The sequence below is a fragment of the Cryptomeria japonica genome, chromosome 3 (assembly GCF_030272615.1).
Source record: "Cryptomeria japonica chromosome 3, Sugi_1.0, whole genome shotgun sequence".
Lineage (NCBI taxonomy): Eukaryota > Viridiplantae > Streptophyta > Pinopsida > Cupressales > Cupressaceae > Cryptomeria > Cryptomeria japonica.
The window spans coordinates 788,659,040-788,675,360 of NC_081407.1; the positions used below are offsets into that span (position 1 = coordinate 788,659,040).

Genomic DNA, 16,321 nt, shown 5'->3' on the forward strand with positions numbered 1-16,321 from the left:
GGAACAAGGGCAACAATGAAAAGTGGTGACTCAATTCTTATGAAAGGTGGTGACCCTTCCACCAATAAAGTATAAAGGAAAATTCATTCCAAGCATTGAAGGGGACTTATCAATCAATGGATGAAATCAATACTGTGAAAATTTGCTTATAGTAACCAAGATCTAGAGGCCAATGCAAAGCACATGAATAAGAGAGAAATAATATGTGAGAAGAACAAACTATATTCTCATCAATGATGCAATTAGATAGATTAGCATACAATACCCATGAGCCAATTTTTGCAGGTCTAGGCAATTTATAGACCAATTTATGGCGACTTTAGGCTATTTTAAGCCAAAAACCATCCGTGAGTGACTCGCGGCCATGGATAGAACACGAGTAATCGTGATTCTTGTGAGGTTTTAGCAATTTTTTCAACTACAGATAATTCCACTTAAGTTGGATCACCCACCAAAGGGGGAATGAGATAACATGATAATCCCACAAAAGGTGGAATTTCTCCTACAACCATGTTCCCTAGTTGCACACTTCCCTAAGTGTCTCATATGCAAACTACAATGAATGCATTATCCTAAGTCAACTTAAGTGTAATTTTGAGACATAATTTACACCAACACCCCCCCTTAAGTGCAACTTAGGGGAACATACACTCAAGCTAACAATGCAAGATGCGTCCCGGCTACTAGGCCCTATTAGGTAGTCATGTACAAATGTAATGAAATCTCTCACAAATGGAGAAGGAGAAAGAGAAAAAAAACCAATGGGAAAAAACTCCCCCCTAAAAGAGAGATGAAAACACACAATGCTCTCAATGAAGAATGAGAAGAACAAAACCTCATATGAGGAAAAAGTCCCCCCCCCCATAAGAGAGGATAAGAGAGACCATGAAGCCCCCCTTCAATGTAGAATCTCGTGGAAAGATGGTCCAATGATACCCTGCCTAGGCCAAGTGATGAATTGGTTATCCCAAGGGATAGAATTGGTAATAGTTGGACGAACCTACCTCTTGTGGGCCATGTGATGAATTGATTACCCCAAGGGATGGAACTGATCATTGTTGGACATTCTTGCCTCTTGTGTTGGAATTGTTTGTCATTGATGTCAAGATGTGTAAGTAAAGTTGAGGTCAAATGAATACAAATGACTAGATATGTTCCTATCATTGTTGATAGTTTGTCAAAATGACAATATCATTGATGTTGAGGAAAGATATGTTCTTATGATATGAATACTATCAACTAGAGTTTTCAACATTGTATATGCACTTGGCATGTTCAGGAGATTATATACTCGTTGTTGAGTAATGAATATTTTGCTTAACAATGTGGAGATATAGTCTAGTTCACTGACTTCAAGCATATGTCGTGTTAGTCTTGATTCAGGCCATACGTTCAGTTTATGGAAGCAAATATATGAAGCGTTCCTTATTATACCAAGTTTGTGGAAGTAAAAGCAGTATCAAATAAATCTGAATTTCCATGATGAAGACATGTGGAGTTAAGTACGGGAAGAAATTATCATGATGAAGACACATGGAGTTAAGGCTGCAAAATGCTTAAAGGCTATTCATTTATTTGTTTACTTATGAAGAACATCAATTCGATAGGAATATTGTATCTATTCCTTGTAGAGATTTTCAAAGTGACAGCAAAGATGATTAGTGAAGCGATTAAAGATAAGTATCATTGATACTAGTTGAGTAATTAAAAATGCTAGTTGAATATGAAGACACAGAGTATAAAGCCACAGAAGATGGCAACGATTTTAAAGAAGAGTGATATCCAAATATTACACAATAGCGTACTGAACATATCAAACTACAGTGCCAAAACAGTATTCTTCAAGAGCAGCGATAATATATTAAAGCGTGGAAATCTACTTGTGGTTCGCAGTCCTCTCCAATATTCACTGAAGATATATTCTCATAGAAATCGGTGCAATTTCTATTATATGGATGAACAATATTAATCGATAGAGACATGAATGATGCAACGACTAATATAAAGGTGGCTTAACATAATAATTAAATTATATAAAGGTGGAGATCTTTTTATGTGATGAAGGCTGTGTCTTCAGTAGCAAATAATGTTATTAACACAGACAATCTCATAAACAGCAATTGTTATAAGAACAGCGATCTGTATCAAATGGTATGAAGATCGAATAAATTCAGAAGCCGCTTACAATGCGATTAATACAAAAAAAATCATCAGCAAAGTAGCGAATTAATGAAAAATATTACACTACAGAGACTTGTATAATATAGCAGCATGAAGAATGTCAACTTGATATGCTAACGACTATGCCCAAGGAAAGATAAAGCAGGTTTTGATGATTAATCATATCTGAGATAAAATAAACTATATCCGATTGGTATTCACTGCCTAGTATAATCTATCAATTTGAAAGAGTCGATAATTCTATCATTGACTTGTTAATATTAAAAATAAAGGAAGAAAAGTTACAATTTATATTGTCTGATGGTGCGATTCGTAAAAGATGGAGTTGTTGAGCCAAGGCAGCATACATGTCAGAAAGAAGATCAGAATATGTTGGTTGATTCCATAAGAATAAAAAGATTAATACTTGTCAAAAAACAGTATATGAATTAAGTGTACAGCGATTTATATGATCATATAAGATAGTGGGGATGTTTATTAAAAGGCAGCGATAATCATTAGTATGGCAGCGCTAAAAAGAAGAAGACATGGTCATATAAATTATGTGTAAATTGCATAGTATTAAGGCATTAAAAAAGAAAAACAACTGACTTCATAAGTCTATGGACTGCAATCATCAAGATATAAGCAATGATTATGTATTAGTAATTCCAAAGTGACAGCAAGCTGGAAACAAATGATATTATAAAGTGTCATTACAATTATGAAGTGCTGTCCACGTGTTTGTAAAAAACGATTTGTTAAGAGTCTAATTGTGAAGTAATACGACCATAAAACAAATATGAAGAGGTGTCGTGTATTCACTGAACATTTAATGAGATCCTAGTTAATGAGACCACACATAACGGTGTGAGTTAAAAAGATAGTACATGGTTCATCATGAGAAGGTGCGATCTCTTAAAAGGCAGCGTTTAAGATAAAGACTTTTTGTTTATCATTTTGATGAGGTTCGACTTAATTAGAGGTATGTCTTTCTAGCATAAAAGGGAATGTCTCTTCATTATGAAAGGATACTATCTTTAAGAAATAAAAGATATATGTAGAGAAGTGTAGTGTGTAGCAAAAGAAATATAAAAAGAGATCTATCCAAGAGAGTGATGAGGTAGATGTGAAGTATGATATGTATATGCTGAAGAAAATTCAGAAGAATGTGAGGAAATAAAAGAATATATATAGGACAGATCATGTATGTAGTGTGGAGAAGAATATGATGTATGTGGTGGCAGTATAGAAGAAAAGGCTGGTCAGATATATATATAGACACCAATTTGTGAGGAGGAATGTGAAGATCTATGAAGTTTTTCTGAGCAAACTCTAAGTAGTTCACTGCAGTCCCTACCAGCATAATGTATTAGCAGATTTTCGAAGGCTACATTTTGGAGCAGTCATATGAAAGATAAGAACAGATTTGAGAAGGAGATTACTTGCAAATATTATGAAGAAGTTATGAGGAATATTTGAGCAGAGTTTAAGAGGACCGTATGCAGAGATAATAAATCAATATTATGAGGAAGCTGTGATCAGTTTTTGATCACCATTAAAGCATATTGAAGAAGTTTTTGAAGTGTTTATAAGCAGATACAAAAGTGATGTATAAGCAGAACTAGGAATATTTATGAGAAGAATTAAGAGAATTTGAGTTTGATTAAGAAGAAAGTGTATGTAGGATGATGTATTCCTTAATGTAATGCAGATTGAGAAGAATAGAATCCTTCGTCCGTTGTTATAGCAACATTTTCAAGGTGGAAAATCAGATTTATGTGAAGTGGGTTGGTGCTCACGAATTCTAAAGTGGGAGTTGCTGCTTTTAGTGGGTTGGGGCTTTCAGTGGGTTGGTGCTCACAAATGTAATGTCCCCTACCTGATTAACATAATTAATCTATTTCAATATACTAAAATTGATTGAGAGACTAATCATGAAGCCTGTCATTGATATTCTTCAATTTATTAGTTCTTAACAAGTGCTTATTTATTGTCCTCATTAGATGATTAATTTCATTATTCATAGTTCTTAATATAGATATCAGACCCTGCAACTACTTCAGTTTTAAGGGAGAAGGGTCTATGTATGTTACCAAAGCGGTTAGAGACCAACTACAATAGGTTCCCTCAAAGTTTACAAATCCAAGCCCTTACCTCTCTTGGGTTTATACCCTCAAGGCTTATGGGTCGCTGATCCCCACCCTATCTTGGGACTTAACGTATTGCTTGGATTTAGATTGCCCCTCTTTGGAACATCTCATTCCCATCTTCTTAAATACTGACAATAATAACTTGATTCAAACTATAAGTATACTAACTTCTCATGTACGATGAATATATATGAAATTAAGTACGGCTGTCATGCATATTGCACTCTATATTAATATTACTACTAAATTCTGCATAACATTATCAGGCTTCATATATTAACCATACATATTCAGCACGCCCTCATGCATACCACCAAGCACAAAGATGCTATTGACTGTAACTTAATAACAGTGCCCCCATGCATACCACCAAGCACAAAGATGCTATTGACTGTAACTTAATAACAGTTCTGATCTGATCCAATCCATGGTGATGTTGTTGGATGTTTTGATTCCTTTCCTTTATATCTCTCAATGTGAGGGAAAGGTCACACCTCTTCATCATCCATGCCCTTTGGCAAGAGACACACCCTTTCACCATTAGCACCTTTGGAAGGAGTGCAACTCTTCATTATTTCTACCCTTTGAAAGGGACATAACCTTTCATAATCAGATCTGCAATTATTTAATTCAGATGTGCACTTCTCATTTCCGAATTCCCCCTCTTCAAATGAGTTCTCTTCTCTCTTTTATATCTCACATTTGAGGGAGTCACAACTTATCATTTCATGCATTTTGACCATTCATTAAATTAATTAAATTTAATTAATTATTTTTCATTATATTCTTCTATATTTTTTTTTATTTTTTTTTTATTCGTTTGTATTTTAATTTTATTATTATTATCATTATTAAATTATATTTCAAAGTAGGGACATTACTGTCCGTCCCTCCCAAATTTGCTTGTCCTCAAGCAAAGTCGATTTTAATTTTCTCAAACTAAGTCATCTACCACTATGAATCAAAAACACCGAGCATACACAAAAAACACGAAGCATACACATAGATATTTGCAAACACGAAGCATACATGTTGTATACACCTAAAAATGGTCTGAAGATAATTAATTGAATAAGCAATTATTTAATTAATCCCCCTTCCTAATTTAATTGAATTCATTAGCAATTCGATTAAATTCTCTCATTCATCTACTTATTAATAAATCTAAGGATTTATTTAATAGGTTCATTTCAATAGTCCCCTTTGATTAATTAATCTCCCCCCCCCCCTTTAATTCATTTCTTCTAATCCCCTAACTAATTAAAACAAATCAATTTATGAGTTGTTGAAAGTTAATTAGCCTTTTCCCATTATTTGAATTTTTAAATTCAAATTACTCACATGTCTCCTAACTTCTAACCACCTAACCTAACCTCCCTCTAGCCTAACCCATTCCACCTAAACCTGGGTTTAACTAACCCTATCCTATCTTGCACATCCTAACCTCCTTATCCTAACCTCCTATGGTGTGGATATTCTCCCCTTGAGACACATGGCACTTTGGCCACATGTCTCCTCTCTTGGACACTTGCCCTCTTATGAGCAAGGCTCCTTGACACTTGTCACCACAGAGATGACAAGTGCCCCTTCCTCCAACCTCTTCTCCAACCTCTTCTCCAACCTCCTCCAATTTCACCCTTGATATCTTCAAACTCAATCTTGACCGTTGATTCTTGCCACCTCACCCTTGGCCTTGGAAATCCTATAAATATTCCCCATTTTGGAGCACAAAGGATCCCATCTCATTTTCATCTTATGCATTGTTACTATTGGCATATCCATTCTAGCATATCATTTGAGCATTGTTATTATAGGCAATTATCTAGTTTAATTTGATCATTTTCTAGCATAATTGTTGAATCATGTGGCTTGATCAATCTCTTTTCTAGCTTAATTGCATCATCATCATAGCTTAATCATGCATATCATTAGCTTAATTAGACTCTTGGATCAAATCTAGCATAATCAATCTCATCATAGCTTGCATATCATCATCATTTCAAATCCTCCGTCTAGGTGTAGTCAAGTCACAGGGATTGCTTATCCAGATCTGAGAGCAAATCCACACTCGCATCTCTTAGGAGGAGATAGGTCGCTTTATCACGGTTTATCTTTCATTTGCTTTTAATTTGCTAACCATGCTTGTAATGATCTATTGAGTGTTTGTGTTGCAGTTGTAGGTATCCTACTTCACACACACGACACACGTATTGTCAGAATTCTTCTAGCGCTCTCTCTCTTCCCTGAGCGCACTTTGCCTAGGGTGGAGGAATTCTAGAAAAAACTACTTTTCCTCCTTATCATGTGTTTTGCGCCCACCTACCTGGTCGGAGCATATTTTCAAGGTGGAAAATCAGATTCATGTGATGTGGTTTGGTGCTCACGAATTTTAAAGTGTTGCTGCTTCCAGTGGGTTGGTGCTCACAAAATTCAAATTTGGGAGTTGGTGCTTCTAGTGGGTTGGTGCTCACAAAATCAGATTTGGGAGATGATGCTTCCAGTGGGTTGGTGCTCACAAACTTAGGGGTCAATGCCTCTAATAGGTTGGTGCCTACAAAATATTGTAAAAGAAGAAATATATAAAAGCAATAATTTGTCGTGGTTTTCCCCCCAAAGGGTTTCCACGTATATATCTTGTGTTCTATTTGTGTACATGGTAGATAGATCACATATGAATGTTGGTATGCAATTAATATGTAAATAAGATAGGTTACATACTTGTGATTGAAGTTGAAAAAGATTAAATTGGTAAAGTTTGTTAATATACTGATTCACCCCCCCTCTCTGTTAATTCTTGTGCTCTTTATCTTGTGGGCCAAGTGATGAATTGATTACCCCAAGGGATGGAACTAGTCATAGTTGGACATGTTGTGACCTAATCACACATTAACCCATTCCAAATGGGGACCCCCTACATTTTTGGTCTGCTTGGTCTTTTGGTAGTGGTTTTTTGGGTTTTTAGCAACAGTCTCTTTGATCTCCTAGTGTTTGCAAGTGTTTTGGTAAACTTTGATCAAGTCTGCAAGTGTTTTGAGCAAATTTGGCTAAGTTTGGAGCTTGTTTTGTCTATTTTAGGGTTTTTGCCCTTCAAACTTAGATTTGAGGTCATTTTCTTAGGGTTTTGGAAAATCTGAAAAGTCAAAACCCTTCAAGGAAGCTACCAATGAAATTTGAGCGAATTGTGAGCACTTACTATTTTTAGTGAGTTCACTGCATCCCGAATTGGCCTAATTTTAAATTTAAACAAACTTACTATTTTTAGAAGTGTCTATTTTTAGTAAGTCTATTTTAGTAAGTGTCACTCTATCTCGGTTTGCCCTAATTTGTTGTTTGGAAGAACTTACTAAATTTAGTAAGTCTATTTTTTGTAGGTCTATCTCAGGCAATTGGCAGGACACTGATGGCAAAGCATTCCTAAAAATCCATGTTCCAAATCCAGAAAGTTTAAAACACAGGCAAATGATCAGAAAAATGGTTGTCTAGAATCCTTTCCTGAAGTGGAAAATGTATCCTAAGGTAGGAAAATGTTCCTTCAATGAGAAATCCACCTCAATAAAAAAATAGCATCTAAGTCTAGATGATGAACATAAAATGCATAAGGCAAGAAAGAATTTCTAGACTCGACAAAATACCTTCACCATGGTCAAACTGCACCCAAGATAGGAGGAGGGCACTAAAACAATGTCAAGGAAGAATTTCTTAAATTCCTCGAATTCCTTCCTTACCCCGAAAGGGCAATCTAGAAGAAGGTTGAGCACGAAAATGAATACATTTTCCTCCATGCCAAAGATTCCTCCTCGTGAGAAATGCGCCCAAGATGAGTTCGGAGCACTAAAACCAAGACATAGAGGAACTTTCTCCTCCACCAAAAATTCCTGCACCATAGTCAAAATGCACTCTAGGGAGAGACAAGGCACCAAAACCATGCAAGGGAGGATTTTTCCAACATAGCCAAAATTCCTTCACTCCTAGGCAAAGTGCGCTCAGGGAAGAGAGAGAGCGCCAGAATGGCATCAAACATATGCTCCAACATGATAAGGAGAAAAAGTAGTTTTTGCCAGAATTCCTCCACCCTAGGCAAAGTACGCTCAAGGAAGAGAGGGAGCGCTAGAATGGCATCAAGGAGGAAATTTTCACAATTTCCAAAATTCCTCCTTCCTATGCAAAACACGCTCCAGGACAAGTAGAAGATACAAAAAACGTGGTCTAGGAGGAAACTTCAAAATTCTAAAAATTCCTTCCTCAAGGTGGAATTACACCCATGGTGAAGAATTTCTAGGCACGAAAAAAATTTGGCTAAATGAGAGAATTTTCTCTCCAGAATTCCAAAAAAGGTAAATTCCTCATATATGGAAAAATGGTCAGTTGATGGAAAAATCTCCCTTAGGGACAAGATGTGAACGAGAACACGGAAATATTCCTTCAAGACAAAAATCTCTCTAGAAAGGATTTTCTCTCTCCAAGAATCCCAGACGTACAGGATTCCTTCAAAAGTGGACAGAAATTGTTATAATTCTTTCAAGGAAAATCTTTCAAAATTATCTTTATGTGTCCGGAATGGAAAGATTTTCGCAATAAAAGTTAGAATATTCCATATTTATGAAGCACAACTCGAAAGATTATAGACGTTTCCATTTTTTAACTCAACAGTACTGGTGGCGTCCACTTGCATGGTGAGTTGTCAAAGGAAATATGACGCATTTTAATGCAACTGCCAATTTCTACCTCTCGCCAACTTAGGAGGCTTAGTGGGAGACTTCTATTTAAAGAGTGAATTGGAATTCATTCCTCACAACGAAGTTTTATTGTTTTTCAAAAGGTCTTGTTCTTTGAGGTTTTATTTTATTCCAAGTTTGGAATTTACAGCTTGGAGTTTCTTCCTCAATGGATTTATTGAATTTCTTTATGATGAATCTAATGTTAATTATTTTAATTTGCAAGAATGGCGGAATGCAGCAAGGTTGCAAACACCTCCCGGTAGGCGGAAATCAAAAATGAGCAAAAAGGAATTATTCCAAAATCAAAGATCATTTCAAAGTGGAAGGAAGTCAACGATGCTAAACTAAGAACATTCAGGCTGGGAGAATTCCGAAAGAGAGTTTATTGAACAGCTTGACGTGCTCTGTCAGCCATTGCCACAAAGATTGTCAAGAGTCTGATACTTACAGTTGTCAACTTCCCTCTAGCCATCCAATGTCGGAAGCTGATTATGGAGTGCGCAAAACATTACAATGTTGAAAGAAGGGCAATTTTGGCACCAGATGGCAAACTTCTGACCAACTTCACAGCTAAAGCAACTAGAGAAACACTTCGAATTCCAGCATACCATTCCATGACATACAGGAACAAGGAAAGAGCAATAATGATATATGATTATGGCTTCGAGAGATGTGCTAGAAGAGTCAATAAAGTATGGATGCAGAAGTCGAAGCCACATATTTCAAAGTTACCTAAGCAAATCACCAGAATGGATTTTAAGCAAGAGTATGTCGACCTTGTGTTGATGACGAGCAAAATCATGGGATGTTTGCACGCCTTCATGTTTGAAACTTGGATGTTTTGCTTCATTAGTCAAGTAATGGAAGGCGAAAGAATGATAGATTGGGCAAAGATGATCAGCAACAACTTGGACCAACAGCTGAAGAATTTAAAGCAACCCCAATCTTTCTATATGAGTTCATATGTCATCTACTCGTTGGCTAGAATGGGCAAATTCAATGGTTTGCCAGGAAAGGGACCCATGGGATGTAGACCAAGACAACCGAAAGTTCATGAATGTTATCCACGGTTGCATTTATACAAATACTACTTCTTTCAAGGAAGTAAAAGACACCTTCACAATGCATATAACCAAATCATTACAAGGTGGACCCCATACGAAGTTGTTGCAGGAGGCTAGAAAGCTAATAAAGAAGTATGGAGCCTGGTATATACAATTTTCGAAATTCACTTACATCTGGGTCCAAGGGTTCTTTGACTAGCCATATAAACTGCCAAGATATCCAACGGCCAAGATGGTGCTACTGGAGGTTACAAGGCAATTGCCCACCTATGACAAAATGCAAAAGAAGAAGTTGTCAATAGAATTTCCAATTGTCATAGGAGATTACATGGAAATGTGGACAACATTGGCAGCAGCAGAAAAGTCAGTAGATGAATTGTCATTCTATCACTTGAAATTCCATACTGCAAGATCATTCTTTGATCCATACAACAAAATCAAAATGGTTGTTGGAGTAAGACATAAGCATAAGATTCAACTGGAGGATTATTGGGCCAATGCCAAAGATGACTTTCAAGTCAAGAAGAGGATGTTTTCCAAGTTGCCTCTCAATCTGATAAGACTTTGTGAAGTTATACAGGGGCCAGATCATGTTGAAGAGGATGAAAATACAGCTCAAGCAGAATATGCAAAGGAAAAGGGCAGGCCCATTCAAGCTCCAGATTGGTCATAGTCAAAAGTTGATGATTTAAGTGTTCAAAGTAGAATCTTGAATTTCACTGGGCACTAGGTTGAGCGACACATCACGAAGTTAAAGGCCAAGAATGCTCACCTGACTTAACAGTTGATGGGAGAGTTGGACTCACACAACGAGGCAACAGAAGGATCATCAGGAGCCCAGGCCAGAGAAGAGGAAATTTTGTAAGAAAGAGAGAAACGTTCTTGGTAATTCGCAAGTAAAGAAGAGAAAGGAAGTCCAGCAAGAGGAGCTACAACAAAAGAGGCCAAGGATAGAAGAAGCGCAATCACCTACTAGCTCTTCCAACGTGCATGAAGTTGAAAAGTTCCAAGGAGGAGTCACAAGGGACCAACCGCAAGAAGATGATCTTAACATGGCACAAGCACCAAATATTCCCAGCATTAGTGCTTCGCATAGACCTGTTCAACAGTTCAACAGAGGAATCAAGAACAAGAACTTCCTTTTAATCTAGAACAACAAGACCAAGATTGTTTCATGGAAACAAATTTTGGAGACTTAGGAACTTTTGAGGAAGTTTCATAGGAATATGCGCAAGAGGAAGTTCAAGATCAACCCGCAGCCGCTCCGGATTGGTTGAAGGAAAGAATGGAAAAGGAGCCAGAAGAAGAGATAGATCCTGCACAAGAATTGGAAGAAATTCTAAACAGCATAGATAGGCCAGCAAAGAAAAACTCGACAAGGAAGTTTTCCAAGATCATGAGGGATGAGTCAAGATCTAGGACATTGCACCTAGTTGTGCCAAGAGTCAACAAAAATAGGAATGAGATCACACTCTATGAATATGAGATCACTGAAGTCGACTTAGGGCATGCTTCCAAAGCACAAGTGGTGGAAGACTTTGATGAATCTTCATTAGCACTAAAGAAACAAATGAAAAGAATGGAAAAGAAGAACAGGAAGCTAAAGAGTGAGAACAAAGCCTTGTGTGAATATTTGCGACGCTTGAAGCGTCCACTTAGAGAAGAAGATCAATCCTTTGTTACTCCCCCTTCTCTTCCAAGGGAATCCATTGATGGCATTGAAGAAATGAGAAGAGCCCAATGTTCAAGGAATGGGTAGACTTGGCCCACTTCCAACGGAGACTTGGCTTGAGACTGTAAATAGTTCGTGGGAAGATGCACATATCTATCAGGCCTTGACAATTACGCCTCTGAGAGCATTAATGGGAATTCCCACGCAGACTTTGATTGCTGGGAAGGTCATCCAGGAGAATGAAATTTACAACTTCCCTCGGTGGTTTTATGCAATCTACACTCGGAAGGAATTCTTTAAAAGGTTCAACATGGAGTCAGCATCATTGAAAGAATCAATCAGGAAGGTTCCAAAAGAAGTCTTCAATGTAGTTGAGGAGTTGTTTGCAAGAAGGTTGATTGAGGAAGAGCTAACAGTTGACCGTCTAAAGAATAGGTTGCACGAATTCTTCTTTGTAGAATCATTCTCAAAGGAACATTTGGAAAATGTTTCCTTGTTCTCCAGAACAATGCACAAGATGCAAGAAACAACATCAAGATGGGAGAAGTTTTTCTTCAAGTGTGAAGAGGAAATCCCATTGCTGGGATTCAAACTGGAGACTATGCCAAGTGTCTGCATAGGAGAGCTGGAAGCCATCATAGCCAAGTCCATCGCATTCGCCATAAATGAACGAGATAATGGTCGTCCATTTTTGGATGATAATCTATTGATTGCTTGAAGGCATGATGACGCATTTATTGCATGGTGGCTGCTCATTTATTGCATAATGAACGATTTTGAGAAGTGATGGGCATTTAATGCATTATGGATGCCATTTTTGGAGCAAAGGGTAATTAATGTATAGTGGGCAAGATTCATCATTAATGACTCTCCCCACTACTTGGCGTCACATATTTGGGAATCTCTTGGTCAAACCCTAATTAGGGTTATGCATGTTAAATCTTAGTCGTTGATAGGATTTTAATCTAGGCCATCCATTTTCCTCCTAGAGGCCTATAAAAGGGGTTCACCGCTTCATTTGTAACAGAGGGAGAATTGTATGAGGTTGTTGCGATAAGTTTTTAAAGTAATAATAGTGATACATTGGCTTTTGGTGTTCACTTGTGTTGTTTCAAAACATGCATGGTTTCATCTTCCTCACTTAGTTTAGATTCAAGCATTTAGATGAACGAGATACATTGCATTGTTTTGTGGTGAGATCAATACACTCCTACGTTTTGCTGGTAGATGATTTCTTACCACAGTGCAAGGTTGGACTGAGCTATTATATGTGCTTTATTAACTTAGATTATTGGATGAACATTATTCTTTGATGGTGTTCATTAATGGTTTACAATCTCACAAGCACAACCTTTTAAGATTGCACCTCCTTTACATAGTTGTCTGATAGTGGTGAAGTAAAGTGTGGTGGATCTTGCCTGAATCATTGTCATTTGTCAAGCTCTTAGATTTAGTTTAGTCTTTCTAAAACCCTTTCCCATTTTACTTTATGCATTACCTTATTGAAAAGTCCTAAAAGGAGAGCTATTTATTGCCAAATCCTTCACGAGACTCTTTGAAGTTTCAGAATTTGTTTGTCTTCTTCAATGTGCATAAGTCCCCTTGGATTACCAACAACATCAACCAAACGAGTCTATATCCATCGTAAAGTCACTAGTACGCAGTTGGAACCTTGGAGTCATTGTATGATCTTCCTACAATCTTAGCATACACATGATTTTGATCAAGAGAGGATAGAATGACCATTCAAAACTTTATTCTATGTTGGTGTGGTCAAAAAACACCTGTCAACAAGACATTCCTGCCTCTTGTGAGCCAAGTGATTACTTGATCACCCCAAGGGATGGAATTGGTCATAGTGGGATGTGCCTGCCTCTTGTGGGCCAAGTGATGAATTGATTACCCCAAGGGATGGAACTAGTCGTAGTTGGATGTTCTTGCCACTTGTGGGATGTGAGGAAAATGGCCACAATAGGGATGTGATGCAGTCTCGGGCTTAGTTGGGGTGGGCAATTAACTAGTGCCCTTTCGAGATCCTACCAAACTAAGCAACGATTGGTAATAGGTTGATTAGCATACTATTTATTGTAATCTGCCTATTCACTATGTCTACATATATTTATGTGCATGCTCTATATTTTCATGTGTATGCTTTGTGTTTTTATGTGTATGCTTCATGTTTTTAATTCAGGTCTGATGCATTCCCAACATGTCTATTCCATGAATCTCTATGATTATTGCCTTGGGTTGATCTAGAATAAGAGAATAACAAGAGTAAACCAAAAAGATATGAGTTTATTTAGGGTAATAGATATGTGCCATGCTTCTAATCCTCATCTTACTATATGTTTTCATTTGAGGAGGAGATAAAAAGGGGAAATCAATTTGAGAAATAATATAAAATTCTCAAGGGCAACAATGCATTATGAAAGGTGGTGACCCTTTCACCAATAAAGTATAAAGGAGAATTCATTCCAAGCATTGAATGTAATGTCTCCTTTTGGGAGGACACTAAATCTTGCCCAGTATACTTGTAGAATTATAGTCTGCTGTGGTAATTTGGACAGATTTAATTCGATGTTGTTTCCCATTTTAAATGCACAGGTCTGCTGTTTATATAGTCTGATCTACTGCCTATACTCAGATATATATGTGTGAGTGTGTGTGTATGAGAATCCTTTCTATTCCATCAGGTCTGATTCTCTGGTTATTGATTTACTATTTCCTCTTCTTTTCCTTTAATACCTGCTTTATTATTGTTTGCAGATTTGTATTAGTGCTCTGATCTCTTTGATAAATGTTAATATCATTCTTCCAAATTTTATTATAATTCTGATTTAGGTCTGCTCCTAAATCTGCTTCTAATGCTTCAGATATTGTGTTCTATTCCATGGATCCTTCCTTCTCAAATGAAAACTTCTCCACTTTATATCCTCCAATGTAAGGGAGAGGTCACACCTCTTCATCATGTATGCCCCTTTGGCAAAGACACGCCCTTTCCACCATTAGCACCCTTTGAAAGAGTGCAACTCTTCATTATTTCTTCCTTTTGAAAGGAACGCAACCTTTCACATTCAGATCTGCACTTCTAATTTATATCAGATCTGCACTTCTGATTCCCCCAAATTATCCCCTCAAATGAGGTTCTCTTCTCCCTTTTATATATCATGTTTGAGGGAGTCACAACTTTTCATTTCATGTCTTTGACCTTTCATTAACTTAATTAAAATTTAATTATATTTATTTGTATTCTTTTATATTTTAATTTTAATTTTATTATTATCATTTATCATTAAATTGTATTTCAAAGTGGGGACATTACACTGAAGGAGACTTATCAATCAATGGAGGAAATCAATACAATTAACATCAATTCTCCTAAGAAAGCAAATAATCTTCAGCAATCAGATACAGATCGAACCATTCAGTGATACTGCAAATATATGCCTTTTAAAAAGGTCAATACTACAGTTAGCAAGTACATTTGCATGCTTGTTCCCTTCTCTCAAAATATGTTTATATAAGAATTCCTCAAAATTATTTAATATTAGCCAGACTTGACTTATAATTCTATAATTTCCAATTTTGAGTCCCCTTCTTCCTTAAGATCATTAATGACAATTTGTCAATCACCTTCAATTTCAAAATTCTTTATCCCCAACTATGAACTGGTCGAAGACATAGAAGAAGAGCTAAAGCCTCAACTGCATCGTTTGTCCCATACTACAAACTTTTACAACACCAACCAAGCAACCTTCATGATTCCTTACTATACATCCCATTCCAAAGATGCCCAGATTACCCCTAGAACTCCATCAAAATTTAATTTGCAACAACCGATGGGTGGAGAATTCCATTTGACATCCATTTTGCATATTTCAGGTGGGTTATTCCATAAAACCCCTTGAACAGGGGGCAGCTAACAAACTGCAGATGTAATGAAATAAAACAAGTAGATATATCAAACATGCATCCTATAATATAGCTAGAAATTTAATGCCAATGGTTTTTAGAGCTAGAACAAGATTCGTGTTCAGCAACGGGAAAAAAGGAACACAGGCTTGTCTGCTGAAAAAGCAGGAAAATTGAGAAAGAATATAAATATACATTGTTATTATTTTTATTTGAGAAAGAATATAAATTATGACAAATGCTGATATTAAACAAGACATTTAACTCAGTGATAATGATAGTATCAAATCAATAAATAAATCAAATAAAAAACTAAAATATTAATATTTTTAACTATAAATCATATCTTATATTTTAAAGAATTTTATAGACATTTCAATTCATTACAGACATTAAATTTCCAGTCCAAGTAAATGAAATTAAGAATGTTTCTGGTAAAAACTATGTGAGTGACTGCAATGGAACAGCAGCATGCAGAATGAGATCAGAGAGAGAGCAAGATCAGAAGGCAGTGTGTTCAGTGTGTGAAGATTTCTTTGCAAAAACAAACAGGTTCAGTGGCACAGAAGCAGTCTATTTGGATGTTCGGGAATGAAAAAAAAAACCCATAAATTTGAAAAAATCAATTTTCTAATACCGCTA

General features: G+C 36.6%; 1 protein-coding gene across 1 annotated transcript in view; it reads right to left on the bottom strand.

Annotated features, from left to right (window-relative positions):
* LOC131069603 (protein RRP6-like 2) overlaps nt 1-16,321 on the bottom strand; it is an 89,916-nt gene that overhangs the window by 47,821 nt on the left and 25,774 nt on the right. The gene's annotated exons all lie outside the window — the stretch shown is intronic.